Genomic DNA, 15,146 nt, shown 5'->3' with positions numbered 1-15,146 from the left:
ATCACTAATGTTTTATCAGGTAAAATAGTAATAGTCAGATAAGGGAAAAAAGTTCTGCATATATTTATCTATATCTCCCCAAATAGTATTGGTTTCACACAAACATACACACATATACACTATTCACAAACACACTGTATTCCAACACACAAATACACACTATTCACACACAAACACACACACATTTACACACACACATATACACACACAAACACACATATACACACACACACATTTACACACAAACACCTTTATACACACACACACATATACATGCACAAACACACATATACACACACACACATTTACACACACACACATATACATATATACACACACAAACACATTTACACACATTTACACACACACATATACACACAAACATTTTTACACACACACACATTTACACACAAACACATTTACACACACACACATATACATATATACACACACAAACACATTTCCACACATACACACATTTACACACACACATATACACACAAACACATTTACACACACACACATTTACACACAAACACATTTACACACACACATATACACACACAAACACATTTACACACAAACACATTTACACACACATATACACACACAAACACACATATACACACACATATATACACACACATTTACACACATACACACATTTACACAAACACATATAAATACACAAACACATTTACACACACACACATATACACACACAAACACATTTACATACACACATATACACACACAAACACATTTACACACACAAACACACATATACACACACATTTACACGCACACACACTCACACACACTTATTTACACACACACACACACACATTTACACACACACTATTTGCATACACATATACACATACTGTACACACATACATGTGCACACACTATACAGACACACAGGTATACACACACTATACTCACATAGTATACACACATATACACACATTATGCACACATGTAAACCTGCTACACACATATACACACACACACTTTACAAACACACACTATTAACACACACATACTATTTATTCACACATATACACACACACATTTATACACACATTTATACACACATATATATACACACACACATATACAAACACACACTATTTGCGCACACATATACACACTATACAGACACACACAGGTATACACACACTATACTCACATAGTATACACACATATACACACACTATACACACATGCTACACACATACACAGGCACATTATACACAATGCTCTTACAAAATGTTTAGTATAAACAGAATATACACATATTGTGTATTATAACTGTGTAGTAGATAGACACTCTGTACTGTCAGTATATACTCTCTATACCACCCGTATATAAGCTTATTTTAACTGTAGTACATAAAAATACTGTATTATGAACACATTTTACTTCACAGAAAGTGTAGCAGATACTGAAACAGCCTTCCTACAGAAGTGGTAAGGAAGGCCCAATGTATCAAAAAGGTTTTACATTTTAATAATCCTATAATTACACAAGTGGAGCGGTAATTTATTTCAAATTTGCCTGTTTGCAGGCGTGCAATAAATAACCAGCCATTACAAGTGGCTGGTTATTGCTACTGCGAGATCGCGGTAGCAATTAGCGCTTATAAAATTAACCAGATATCAGAACTATGGTTAATTTTATAAATGTTCACCAAATGCCTCCAAAATCAAGTGTTTTTTTTTTTTTTTTAAAGTAGCAAAAAAAATCTGCACTTAGCAGTTTTTGGGGGCTAAAGTCGGTGGCTGTGGGGTGTTAGAAAAATAACGGCACTAAAAAGTGCCTTTATATTGTGGTCTATGGGAGCTGTGTGTTCCCTGTAAATATATGTATATAAATATATACATATATACACATATTAACACATAAATACATATGTATATAAGCATATACATATATATTTACATTTTCTGCCCATCGCTGCACGACTTACCCCCTGTGCTGCGCTAGTTCTTATACTGTGTCTGATAGATATGAGAACGAGGCTCTCATTGGAGCTTATGCAATGCATGCACTGGTTTTACAAAGTTGAGAGTAAATATCTCTTTAGCGAAATCGATATTTTGTGCTCCAATTATAATCTGGACCTTAATGTTTTCATTCATAATTTATTAGAGCAAGCGTATGTATATATATATATATATATATATATATATATATATATAAATATATATATGAGCATATGTATATATATATATATATATATATATATATGACTCTACTTAGAATATTGACCTCTGAGTTTCATTCTGACCTTAATTTCCAGTCTCCAGTGAACTTAATTAGTGAACAAATAACAAGCAGACAACCTGATCAGCTAATTCAGATTCAAGGATGTAAACAAACCTCATTGTCTTTCAAGAGTTCTTTTCTATGCAAGTTCCCACCATGAATACATTTACATCACCATTTGAATTCAACATTTGGTTCCAAAAGGTCTGTCCTTGCTACCCATCTCCACCCCCGTTTGTTCACAGTTAAACAATAGCCCTCTCTACAGTGATATGCAAATCCCCCAGTTTCTGGATCATGGTGCTCATTGGGTGTTGCCCTCATGAGTTGGGGTATAAAACTCATTGGCTACAGAGGAGGAGTCAATGATTCCTCTAAGGTAAGTTGGTGGCAGATTGATTCTGTCCTTTTGTGTTATAGACTACAATATTGGTCACTGGTCCCATTTCTGGAGGCCAATCCTTTGTTCTTTACTCCTACTTTATTTCTTACTTGTATCCTTTTTCTCATTTAAGATCTGATGTCCTCCTCAACTGATACATTTGTTTTGCTTTCTTTCCTGTTCCTGGACCCCTCATATTGTCCTGTCTCTTCCTGTCTTGTCCTGTCTCTTCCTGTCTTGTCCTGTCTCTCCCTGTCTTGTCCTGTCTCTTCCTGTCTTGCCATGTCTTTTTCTCCAATTTATCATTTTGACCTACATTTCTCTATCCCATTTCCTACTACCCATTTTTCTTTTTTTTGTTATGTCCCTTTATGTTTCTTTGTCCACTTTCTATGTTTTTTTTTAGTGTTTGTTTGTTATTTTTCTTGCATACTTTACTTTTTTTGTGATTCAGATAGAGCATGTCAATTTAAACAACTTTCCAATAAACTTCAATTACCAAATGTTCTTTGTTTTCTTGGTATCCTCTGGTGAAAAAAGTAGGGGGGTAACCTCAGAAGCGTGCAAATGTCTGCAACACTATGGCAGCAGTTTTGCAAGACTGTTATATACTGACAAAAGCACTAGATGGCAGCACTTTATAGTTTTCCAGACACGTGCCTGCTACCTACCTAGGTATCTTTAAAACAAAGAATACCTTTGGAATGAAGCAAATTTGATAATAGAAGGAAATTAGAAACTTTTTTAAAAATGATCTGCTCTGCCTGAATAATTTAAGAACTTTTGGGTTTTGTGCCCCTTTAACTAATCAAAAAATGTGCAGTAATAAGTTACCTGAAGTTCTGATTTTTTCTTTTGTTTTAATTTTTTTTTCTTTTTTTCTAGATATCTATTTATGGAGAATACCTAAGGAGATATAGAAATCTCAACCCTGTTCCTAGTATATAAACACTACACATGGCATTGAGGACCTACATGATTGGTATGTGAATTGGGAAAGCGGCTGGATAGTACATTACCCAAAATAAGGCACTATCCTGTGATTGGTGGAAGAAAGTGCTTTCTGTTTTGGGTAGTGTATAAATCTGTTTTCCGTCTCTTCAGCTTGATCACATGTTTACTTGGATCATTCTCTCTTATTGACACAACTTACAACTTTAAAGGGACATGAAACCCAAATTGTTTCTTTCATGATTTAGAAAGAGCATACAATTATAAACAACTTTCTACTGTACTTCTATTATCTATTTTGCTTCATTCTCCTGATATTCTTTGCTGAAAAGCATATCTAGATATGCTTAGTAGCTGCTGATTGGTAGCTGCACATAGATGCCTCCTGTGATTGGTTCACCGTGTGCATCGCTATTTCTTCATTAAAGTATATCTAAAGAATGACGCAAATTAGGTAATAGAAGTAAATTGAAAATGTTTGGGTATAGTGTCCCTTTCAGTTATAACATTTAGATTGGATACTTACAAGTTGTGAAGCTTTTTTTTAAAGAAATTAAAGGGACACTGAACCCAAATTTTTTATTTCATGATTCAGAGAGAGCATGCAATTTCAACCAACTTTATAATTTACTCCTATTATCAAATTTTCTTAATTCTCTTAGTATCTTTATTTGAAAAGCAAGAATGTCAGTTTAGATGCCGGTCCATTTTTGGTGAACAACCTGGGTTGTTCTTGCTGATTGGTAGATTAATTTAACCGACCAATAAACAAGTGCTACCCAGGGTCTGAACTAAAAAATAGCTTAGATGACTTCTTTTTCAAATAAAGATAGCAAGAGAACGAAGAAAAGTGGATTATAGGAGTAAATTAGAAAGTTGCTTAAAATTGCCTGCTCTGTCTGAATCACAAAAGAAAAACATTGAGTTCAGTGTTCCTTCAATATAGTCCTATTGGTGATGAAAGAAAGATCTTTTTAACCCAAAAAAATAACCTAACTAAAGCAATTTACCTGAAAGATTCCCAGAAACCTGCATGTACAGCACTCTAAACTGAGCACTTTCCTTTAATAAGGAAAGTGCTTGCTTTGGGGTCTTGTGTGGGCAGCTATCTCTGCTTGTTTACAAGAACCCTTTTTTGTTGGAAGTTATAACATATTAGATAGTGTGTCTATAGATAGTAATTGTGTGTGTATAGATAGTAATTGTGTGTGTATAGATAGTAATTGTGTGTGTATAGATAGTAATTGTGTGTGTGTGTGTAGATACTGATGTCTGTGTGCATAGATACTCAACTAAGTGGAAAGCATTTGTGTGGGCAAATACTGAAGTAAATCTAAGTGTTGTGGTGTGTGTATGTAGTCAACACAGTAGATTTGCATAATCAACAAATGCAAGATAACAAGACAATACAATAGCATGTACTCTGAATTTCAAATAAGTAGTAGATTTTTTTCTATCAAATTTCAAAGTTATGTATATTTCCACTCCCCCTGTACCATGTGATAGCAATCAGCCAATCACAAATGCATATACGTATAGTCTGTGAATTCTTGCACATGCTCAGTAGGAGCTGGTGACTCAAAAAGTGTAAATATAAAAGAATGTGCACCTTTTTTTAATGGAAGTAAATTGGAAAGTTGTTTAAAATGACATGCTGTATCTGAATCATGAAAATTTCATTTTATCCGAGTGTCCCTTTAAAGGAACATTATATAGGTTAATAACTCTCTAGTTTACTTCTATTGTGAAATTTACTTTGTTCTCTTGGTATCTTTTGAAAAGCAGGCATGCAAGCTCAGGAATGTGTATGCATCTAAAGCACCTTGTGGCAACAATTCAGCAAAAATGTTTTTATCCATGTTATTCATTGCACAAGTACTGCTTCCATCTAGTGCTCAATAGCAGTTTTGCAAGACTGTTCCACGCTTTCTAAGTATGTTCTTTAACAAAGAATACCATGAAAACAATGTGAATTTGATAACAGCAGTAAATGTGAATCTTATGCTGTATCTGAATCATAAAAAAGAAAAATGTTGGGTTTTATGTTCCTTCATCTGCATGGTGTGTGCATGTACTGAAAATGTTTAGCTTAAAGGGACACTCAAGTCAAAATGAAACTTTCATGATTCAGATGAAGCAGCAATTTTAAACAACTTTCCAATTTACTTTCATTAACAAAATGTGCACAGTCTTTTTATATTTACACTTTTTGAGCCACCAACTCCTACTGAGCATGTGCAAGAATTCATAGAATATACTTATATGCATCTGTGATTGGCTGATGACTGTCACATGATACAGTAGAAAGGGAAATAGACATAACTTTGAAATTTGTCAGAAAAAAAAAATCAAGTAAAAAATTGGCATGTCATTAAGTGGTGTGTATGTTTGGAGATACTAAAGTAAGGTTTGTGCGCGCATGACTAGATACTCAACATATTTATGTGTTTCTATTGATGCGTAAACTTTCAGCGGCTATCTCTGTGGTCTCACAATAGCAGAACTTGGGCGCTTTCTCGTCATAAACCTTGAGTAAGTGCTTTATAGTTCCGTTGTTGTGAAAATATGCGAATCATCTATCACACTTATCATCTATCACACAATCTATCATGCAAATCATCTATCACACTTATCATCTATCACACAATCTATCACGCAGTATGGAATATGATAACGAATGGGTGACTCGGGTCTGTAATAGCTATAAATTAAACTTGTGGTAACAATACCCTAAAATCAAGTGCTTTTCTTGGGTACCACACGTGGAAAGTGCTTAATTATTTGGGGCATTGTGTACACAATATTAACTGCAAATTAAAGATCTTGGTAAAATGAATTTAGTATTTTCCACTTTTCTTCACCACTCCAATCTACTTTGTCCTTCTACACACAAGAAGTTTTATCCCTGTAAGCCAATAGAGTTGTGGGAGCTGTCCCTATAAGCAAGTAAACAATGGCTATTTCAGTATCCGTTGTACACAGGCATGCATTTCCTAATGGTTTTATTTTTAATATAAATATTATTAAATATAATCTAGCTCTTATTGTTTTGAAGTGTGTTCAGGCTGTTCCTTCAAATTATTTTTTTTTCCTTTTCGTATGTAGGTGGGTTCCAGCATGAAAAATATGTATTTAAGGGATACGAAACCCAAACATTTTCTTTTGGGATTAAGACAGAGAAACAATTTAAAAAACTTTACAATTTATTTCTAGTATCAAATTTGCTTTGTTCTCATGTTATTCTTTGTTGAAGAGATACCTAGGTCGGCATCTGGAGCTCTACAAGGCAAGAAATAGTGCTCTTGCAAATCGATAACATTTGTTGCCATATACTGCTCCAGACACGTGTAGGCTCCTGAGCTTACATTCCTTCTTTTCAACAAAAGATAACCAAGAGAACAAAGCAATTTTTAAAATAAAAGTAAATAAGAAATTTGTTTAAAATTGTATGCTGCATCTGAATCATGAAAGAAAAGTTTTTGGTTTCTTGTCCCTTTAAGCATTGGTTCATGAATTACATCTTACTTTTTTTTCTATGTTGTTTCTGTGATGTTTGGGAAACATTCTTGAAAGATCATGTTTCTTCTCTCATTTCAACTTCTGGAATGAAAAAAAAAATATTTTAGAAATGTTTCTACTTCTAAGAACTGACCAACACAGGTGATAAGGAATCTAAACTGCAACAATGTTAGGGGCTGAATGCACAGACATAAATAATTTCTTTTTATAAAAGGTTAAATGATTTGTTAGTATTCTTATACAGATATATGAACAATAACCCAAAAAGATAGGAGCCAGGAGTAAAATTCTAGGAGCCAGTGGCTCCTTGGCTCCTGGGTTTGTCAAGCCCTGGGCTATATTATATTGCATTTCTAAATCTTATCACATTGTTTTTGTATTTCAAGATGAAGCATTAAAAAAAAGTTTTTATAGATACCTATTTTTATAAGCATTTTTAAAAGGAATATAATCTGTCTAATTATGTATGTTTCATGTAAAACCAGTGCTAGAAAATGACAGCATAGATTTCAAAGAAAACATTTGTTCTTGTTGTTGTGACAGTAATGTCACATGTTTATACATGGACGTGACTGCTGCCAATTATAGACTGCACTGTTTATATGTTGTTCTATAAAGGGCAATAGTTGAAGTGAATATTTACACAATTTATGGCAAATTATGATGTTATCAAAGGAAATATTTTATTTGTCTCTTTGACCACATGATATATAATGCTATTGGTCATTTGTAAATCCTTTGGCACCCCATAATTTCTATCCTGGTCACAGTTCAGCAAAACAATAGCACTTCCTTGTTGCATACTCGGAGAAAGTGCTTTATGTTTTGCTGGCTTGTGTCCCAGAATCACACTGGTGTATATAAACCATAAAGAAGTAGTCTTCATACATTGTTATGTGCATGCAATTGTTTGACTTCACATTCTCCACAATCTATTGCCAGCCGTATACTCCATCTGTAAACACAGCACCCTAACCTTGGCACTTTCCTGTGGATAGGATTTAGGAAAAGTGCTTTTGTTTGGGGCGTTATGAATGCAGCAACCTGGGCATGAAAATCTGGGCATAACTCTTGTTCCTAGATGTCATCCGCCCACATTATCTATAAGGTATGTGAGCAATGAGCATTTTACAAACTGTTGGGAAATTCTGTATCAATGAATGCGTTCAGCACCACGGACAGAGACACCAGCACCATGGACAAAGACACCATATCAATAGGAGTCAGGATCTTCAGATTTGTGTATAGTGATTTAGACTATGACTGGTTTAGGTAGACAAAGAAACACCATGGCAAAAAAATAAATAGTTGACTGCAGACGTGAATTTGGGGACCATATATAAGGACTGAGATTGACCAAAACAAGAGCACATTTTGAGACCATAATGACTGTAAATGGGAATTGGTGAACAATAGACTTTGAAGTATAAATAAGAAAAGCTGATGGACAAAAATGTTCTAAATGTAATATTTTTAATTTGTTTTAATCAAAAGATATGTTCTTTTTTAAGAATGAGAGTTACTGCATGCAAACAGATCCTATTAACCCCATTTGGTAAATCTGGTACTTCATTTTCAGCTTTGAAGTGAAATATTAAAAGTGAGTCCAATCATCAATCAAGGTTGACCCTGAATAGCTGCAAGTAACCTGACCTCATGCTCCTAATACATCTGTATGCACACACGATACCCTAAACTAAGCTCTTTACTCTCTATTGCCTATGTAAAGTGCTTACTTTGGGGTCTTGTGGGGGCAGCAATCACTATGACCTTGTTATTTCCAGTTCACATAACCTACATGTCTTAAAGGGACGTTAAAAGCTTAATACATTTCAAGTACTTACCTCTAATTATAGGTGCTGCCATTTTGGAACCTAGGCTTCACTGCAGGTATCTAAAGGAGAATTGCTGCACATGTGCAAACGTCCACACTGGAATGCAGTGAACAGTAGAGTTCATCATTGCAGCACCCATGACTAGAGTGGAATAACCTCAATACTATGCTTATAAAACCTACTTACTGTTTAATGACACTTTAAATATGTAAGTATGAGCATGTTCTAACCTTGAATACAAATGTGGCATACTGAAGTATTTTATGTTAATTTTAATTTGTCTTCTACAAAAGTCTATTTATCTTCTACATTTTATTTTTTTTCATTGTCTTTAAATTACATTCATTTATTTGTTTCCTATACAACATTTTAAATGTATTAGAGATTTTATTCTGTTTTTATTCTACAGCATGAACAGGAGTCACAATATCTCGTTTACTGGCCACGCCTCAGCCAAACTGGGGCACTCTCTTGCTTACAACTGAGAAAGTGCTTTCTGTTTTTGGCTGATTTGTGAACCAGATTTTCTGCAAAGATATTGATTGGAAACCATACAATTATGATGTATATCCATTCCTCCTGTATCATGTGACAGCCATCAGCCAATCACAAATGCATATATGTATGTTCTGTGAATTATTGCACATGCTCAGTAGGAGCTGGTGACTCAAAAAGTGTAAATATAAAAAGACTGTGCACATTTTGTTAATTGAAGTAAATTAGAAAGTTGTTTTAAAATTGCTGCTGTATCTGAATCATGAAAATTTAAATTTAACTTGAGTGTCCCTTTAATTACTGTTACTTAGTACTACCAGCCTGTGTGATGCATAATACATGAATAGCAGATCTGAATGTTTAATACCCTACAAGATTTGTCTGTTTTCACAGTAACCAAACTAGGGCACTCTTGTTATTAAAAGTAAGTAAGTGCTTTCTAGTTCGGTTATTGTGTTGACGAGCAATCTGTCAATGACCATTAAGGACCCTGGACAGGGGAATACTGTTTAAAGGGACCTCAGCCCCTATCTAAAAGGATACACTGTTTAAAGAGCTGGTGCATGGAGCATATGTATGTAGACGTGCTTCACGTGCACATGCACAGTAAAAGCTCTTGCTGAAAACATTGATATCTTTTAGTCATTTTGCTAATACAACCATATTGCAACAATGCTTTTATTCAAAACTGAAATGCAATAATGTTTTTTTTTTTTTTAGTTTATTGCTACTTTAAGTAAACACATCTTGTGAGCTTTATTCACAATAAACCACAGACCCCCTTCACATAACTACCCAGGTACCAGATCAGCTAAACAAGAGCATTGTTCTTATATTATACCAAGAAAGTGCTCTTTGTTCGGCTGATTTGTGCACTGGAAATTCTACAGATAGTTTATCGTCATGGAACATCCTCAACTGGACTTGATTAGCTTACACCTTATGTAGGTAAGTGAAAGCTTTATAGGTTTGTGTGCGCGCCCTGCAGACTCCCCCTTTGATGAAAGCAGAAATAGGACTGGGGGTGTGTGCCTTGCAGCCTATGCAGTTCCCCATAATCCGATCTTGGCCTTAAAATCACACAATCACATTGACAATCGCGTGATTTCATTTTTCAAGCAAATTTTTCCGATGTTAAACATTTGCTCCCAGCATAAAAGGGTTAAAGGGGCATTAAACCTAATTTATTTACTCTGTGATTCATATAGACCACTGGTTTTCAGACTTGTCCGCAGGCCTCCCCAACAGGTCAGGTTTTCAGGATTACCTTGGGTGAGAACAGGTAAAATAACCACGTTTACTAATCAGCTGATTATTTCACCTGTGCTTCAGTTCAGATATCCTTAAAATGTGGCCTGTTAGGGAGGTCCAAGGACAGGTTTGAAAACCAGTGATATAGACCATGCAATTCTTTTTTTTTTTTTAAATTTATTTATTCGTAACCAGTAGTGTACAATAAACAAAAATATATTTCATGAATTGCACCACGCAGGGCCAATGCAGAAGAAAATAAACAAAACAAAAAACAGAGAGGCACACAGACAAGATATTAAATGAATTAACAAAAGCAAGCCTTTTGGCTGTTCAAAAGCCCTTCGTACTTTATAAACACTACTGGGTTTTTGTTTTTTTTCTTAATTCCATGTTTAAATCAAACATCTAATCATAAACCCCAGACAAAAGGGAAAGAGAAGGAAAAAAAAAGTGAAGGAGAGAGAGGAGAAGAAAGAAAAAAAAAAAAAAAGGAAAAACCCACTCCCCCCCGCCCCCCACCTCCAACATCCAGTTATCACCCCCTATAGCCAAATTTTTTCAGGTTATTGACATAGCTTAGCCCCAATCTTGGGGTAGAACATTCTTTAACATGAGTAACATGAATTCTGGAGAGTTTTGTAGAGGTGATATAAGTTGTTTTTGTGCTATTAATGGTTTATCCCTGATTATGTTTAACCACTTTGCAAAAAAGACTGTAAGTTTTTTTTCTGAATAAGGTTTAATATTAAATAACTCTATTGTCAACTGTATATTCATACTATTAATAAATTCTTTCAGGCTTGGCCCTGCCGTCGATTTCCATTTTTTAAATATTATATTACGCGCCGCCAAGATAGCCAAGTTTACAAGAAGTTTATCTGTTCTGTCTTCACCTACATCATATAACAAAAAATCGTTGACTGCAGTCAGGGATATTCTAGAGCGTAGAAATTTATTGAGCCAGTAATTAATTTTACCCCAAAACTGAAGAATCTTAGGGCAATCCCAAAGACAGTGTTTGATGTCAGCTTTCTCAGCTTTACATTTATAACATTTACAGGGTGATACTGTGTCTGCCCATTTATTAATCTTGTCAGGGGTTAGATAATAATTATTCAGTAATTTATATTGTGACTCCCTCCAACTATACACTGTCGTGGCAGATTCTAACATCTTAAAACATTTTCTAATGTCTTGTGCTTGTGTCTGTGGGAAAAGCCTATTAATATATGTTGTGATCTTTTCAACTTGCAATGGCCCAGATTTATCACATAACATATTGTACCATATAGAAATTGATCTTTTCCCCCCCTTGTATAATTTTAATCCAGATTCTATTTCTATCCACTCCCACTCTGTCCCGGGGGTCTGGCACACTTGACTGAAATAACTCCTGCTCTGTAAATAGGCATAAAAATTTTGAGATTGTATTTGAAACTCGTTCATAACTTCAGGGAATGATTTTATATAGATTGTCTCTTCTTGTTTAAGCTGAATCCATCTCTTTAATCCTTTCTCCTTCCATTTTTTATATACCGGGTCTGAAAGACCGGGTAGAAAGTCCGGCATACCTATGATAGGACAATATTTCGAAATATGATATTGGCAATTTAAGAGCGTACAGAATTTCTGCCAGGCTAAGATAACATTCTTAATTGTAAGTAGTTTAGAGATATTCTTAGGGATTAGTTTTTTATCTGTATGAAGTATTGCCTTGAGATCGTAAGGAGAGACTAGTTCTGATTCCAGGTTATAATATGTAACGTATTCCACCTCAACTAGCCAATCTACAGCGAATTTAACTAATGTCACCAGATTATATGTTTTAAGGCAGGGAAGTGCAAAACCCCCATCTTTTTTACGATGAACAAGCTTATTTATTGCCATCCGAGATTTACCATTATTCCATAGAAACCGAGAGATTGCTTTATTGAACCTATGTAAATCTGATTTTATTATAAAGAGGGGCAGGTTCTGTAACATAAATAAAAATTTTGGAAAAATTATTGTTTTGATTACCATTATCTTTGCTGATAATGACAGTTTATACATACTCCATTTTGCTAGATCCTGAGGTAATTTATTAAATAGATTTTCATAATTAATTTTATACCAATCGTTCGGATCTTTACATATACTTATGCCTAGATATTTTAACTGTTGTTAGACCATGCAATTCTAAACAACTTTATAATTAACTTCCATGATCACATTTGCTTGTTTCTCTTGGTATCCTTTGTTGAAAGAGCAGCAATCCATTAACGTGACCTAGCTGAACACAATGGGTGAGCCAATCACAAGAGGGATATATGGGCACTCAGAACTCAGCAGCTAGCTCCCAGCAGTTCACTGTTGTTCCAACCTGCTTTCCAACAAATCATACCAAAAGAACAAAGCAAACAAAATAATAGAAATCAAATAGAAAGTTGTTTAAAAGTGCACGTTCTATTTGAATCATAAAAGTTTATTTCACAGCCCCTTATTATATATTAGATTTTGGACACAGAGGTGTCTTCAAACTGGTTCAAGAAAATTGAATATTTATCAAAAATGCACAATTATGTAAACGAGCCTCTTTATTAAACTTGTTGTTATTTTATAGAATGGCACAGAGCACTGATACTAAATGATTCCAATAATGTGACGCGCAGTTGCAGAACCGTTTACCGTTCTTCATCAGGATCTACTGGAACTGCATGTACAATACCCTAAACTAAGTACTTACCTCTGTATAACGACTGAGTAAAGTGCTTGCTTTGGGGTCTTGTGTGGGCAGCTGGCTTGCAATTACCACCAACTCAACCTTATTTTTATATCATCAGAATTGTTCCTATCATGCTTATTCTTCTTCATTTGTTAAATAAACCAGGTTTGAAAACTGGAGCTGTAAAATGGGCCCCTATGAGCAGAAACAGTGATGCAGATACAAAGTCAAAATTAAACTTTCGTGATTCAGACGGAGCAGGCAATTTTAACCAACTTTCTAATTTACTCCTATTATCAATTTTTCTTCGTTCTCTTGCTATCTTTATTTGAAAAAGCAAGAATGTAAGCATAGGAGCCGGTCTACTTTTGGTTCAGCACCTAGGTTGCGCTTTCTGATTGGTGTCTAAATGTAGCCACCCAGGTGCCGAACCAAAAATGGGCCGGCTTCTAAGCTTACATTCAAATAAAGATATCAAGAGATAAAGGAGTAAATTAGAAAGTTGCTTAAAATTGATGCTCTGTCTGAATCATGAACGTTTCGTTTTGACTAGACTGTCCCTTTAATGGTACAAAAAAGTGCAAAAATAAAATGCTCTATTGTATTACAGATTTGTAATATTGCACTGTACTTGAATAGAACTAAGGGGCCAGTCACAATTCTTTATGTGATTTATGCTGCAAAAATCCCGTAGGTGTTACTGGCGATTTTCTGTTGATTATCATTAGATACATTTGTCTAAAAGACAGCGATCAACCCCTATGTGTTTAAACCCTGCAAAGGTTAAAATTCAGCCGCAGAGCCACAGTGCACTATTAAGTGTTAGCAGAACACATCTGGTGAGCCAATGACTAGAGGCATATGTTTAGCCACCAATCAGCAGCATAGCTCCCAGCAGTGCATTTTCTGCTCTTGAGCCTACCTAGGTATGTTTTTCAACAAAGAATACCAAGCAAACAAAGTACACTTGATAACTGAAGCAAATTAAAAACTCTCTTAAATGTTTTACACATTGAGATTTTAATATAAAAGGTTTCGTTATTCTTCGTTAAATAATTTTGCAATGTACTTTTGTTATTTAATTTGCCCCCTTTTTATGTCATTAAAGGGACACTAAACCCCCCCAAAAAATATTTAATGATTCAGATAGAGCATGCTATTTTAGGCAACTTTTTAATTTACTCCTATTATCAATTTTTCTTCATTCTCTTGATATCTTTATTTAAAAAGCATGACTAAACTTAAGAGCCGGGCCATTTCTGGTTCAGAACCTGGGTTATGCTTGCTTATTGGTTTTCTAAATATAGCCACCAATCAGCAAGGGCTATATAGGTCCTGAACCTGAAATGGGCTGGCTCCTACGCTTTAAATTCCTGCTTTTTAAATAAAGATAGCAAGAGAACAAAGAAATTGATAGTATTAGTAAATTAGAAAGTTGCTTAAAATTGCATGCTCTTTCTGAATCAAGAAATAAAAAAAATTGGGTTTAGTGTCCCTTTAAGCTCTGAAAAAAAATTGAGTTTTTTTTTCTAATTTTCAGAACTTAAAAATCACCATGCACCCTGCTATATATGCTCCCAAAATTGTCTTTAACAGATAAGAACCTAGAAAAAAATGCATTTTGTACTAATTTTATGTCAGTTACTAGCCTTGTTGTCTGTGGACTAAAGCCCTGATTGGCTCCTCTAAGTAAGGTAGTGGGTGGAGTTTGAGTGAAAAGAATGTTAATATGTA

The sequence above is a fragment of the Bombina bombina genome, chromosome 12, assembly GCF_027579735.1.
Source record: "Bombina bombina isolate aBomBom1 chromosome 12, aBomBom1.pri, whole genome shotgun sequence".
Taxonomy (NCBI): Eukaryota; Metazoa; Chordata; class Amphibia; order Anura; family Bombinatoridae; genus Bombina; species Bombina bombina.
This window is presented reverse-complemented; position numbering follows the sequence as displayed.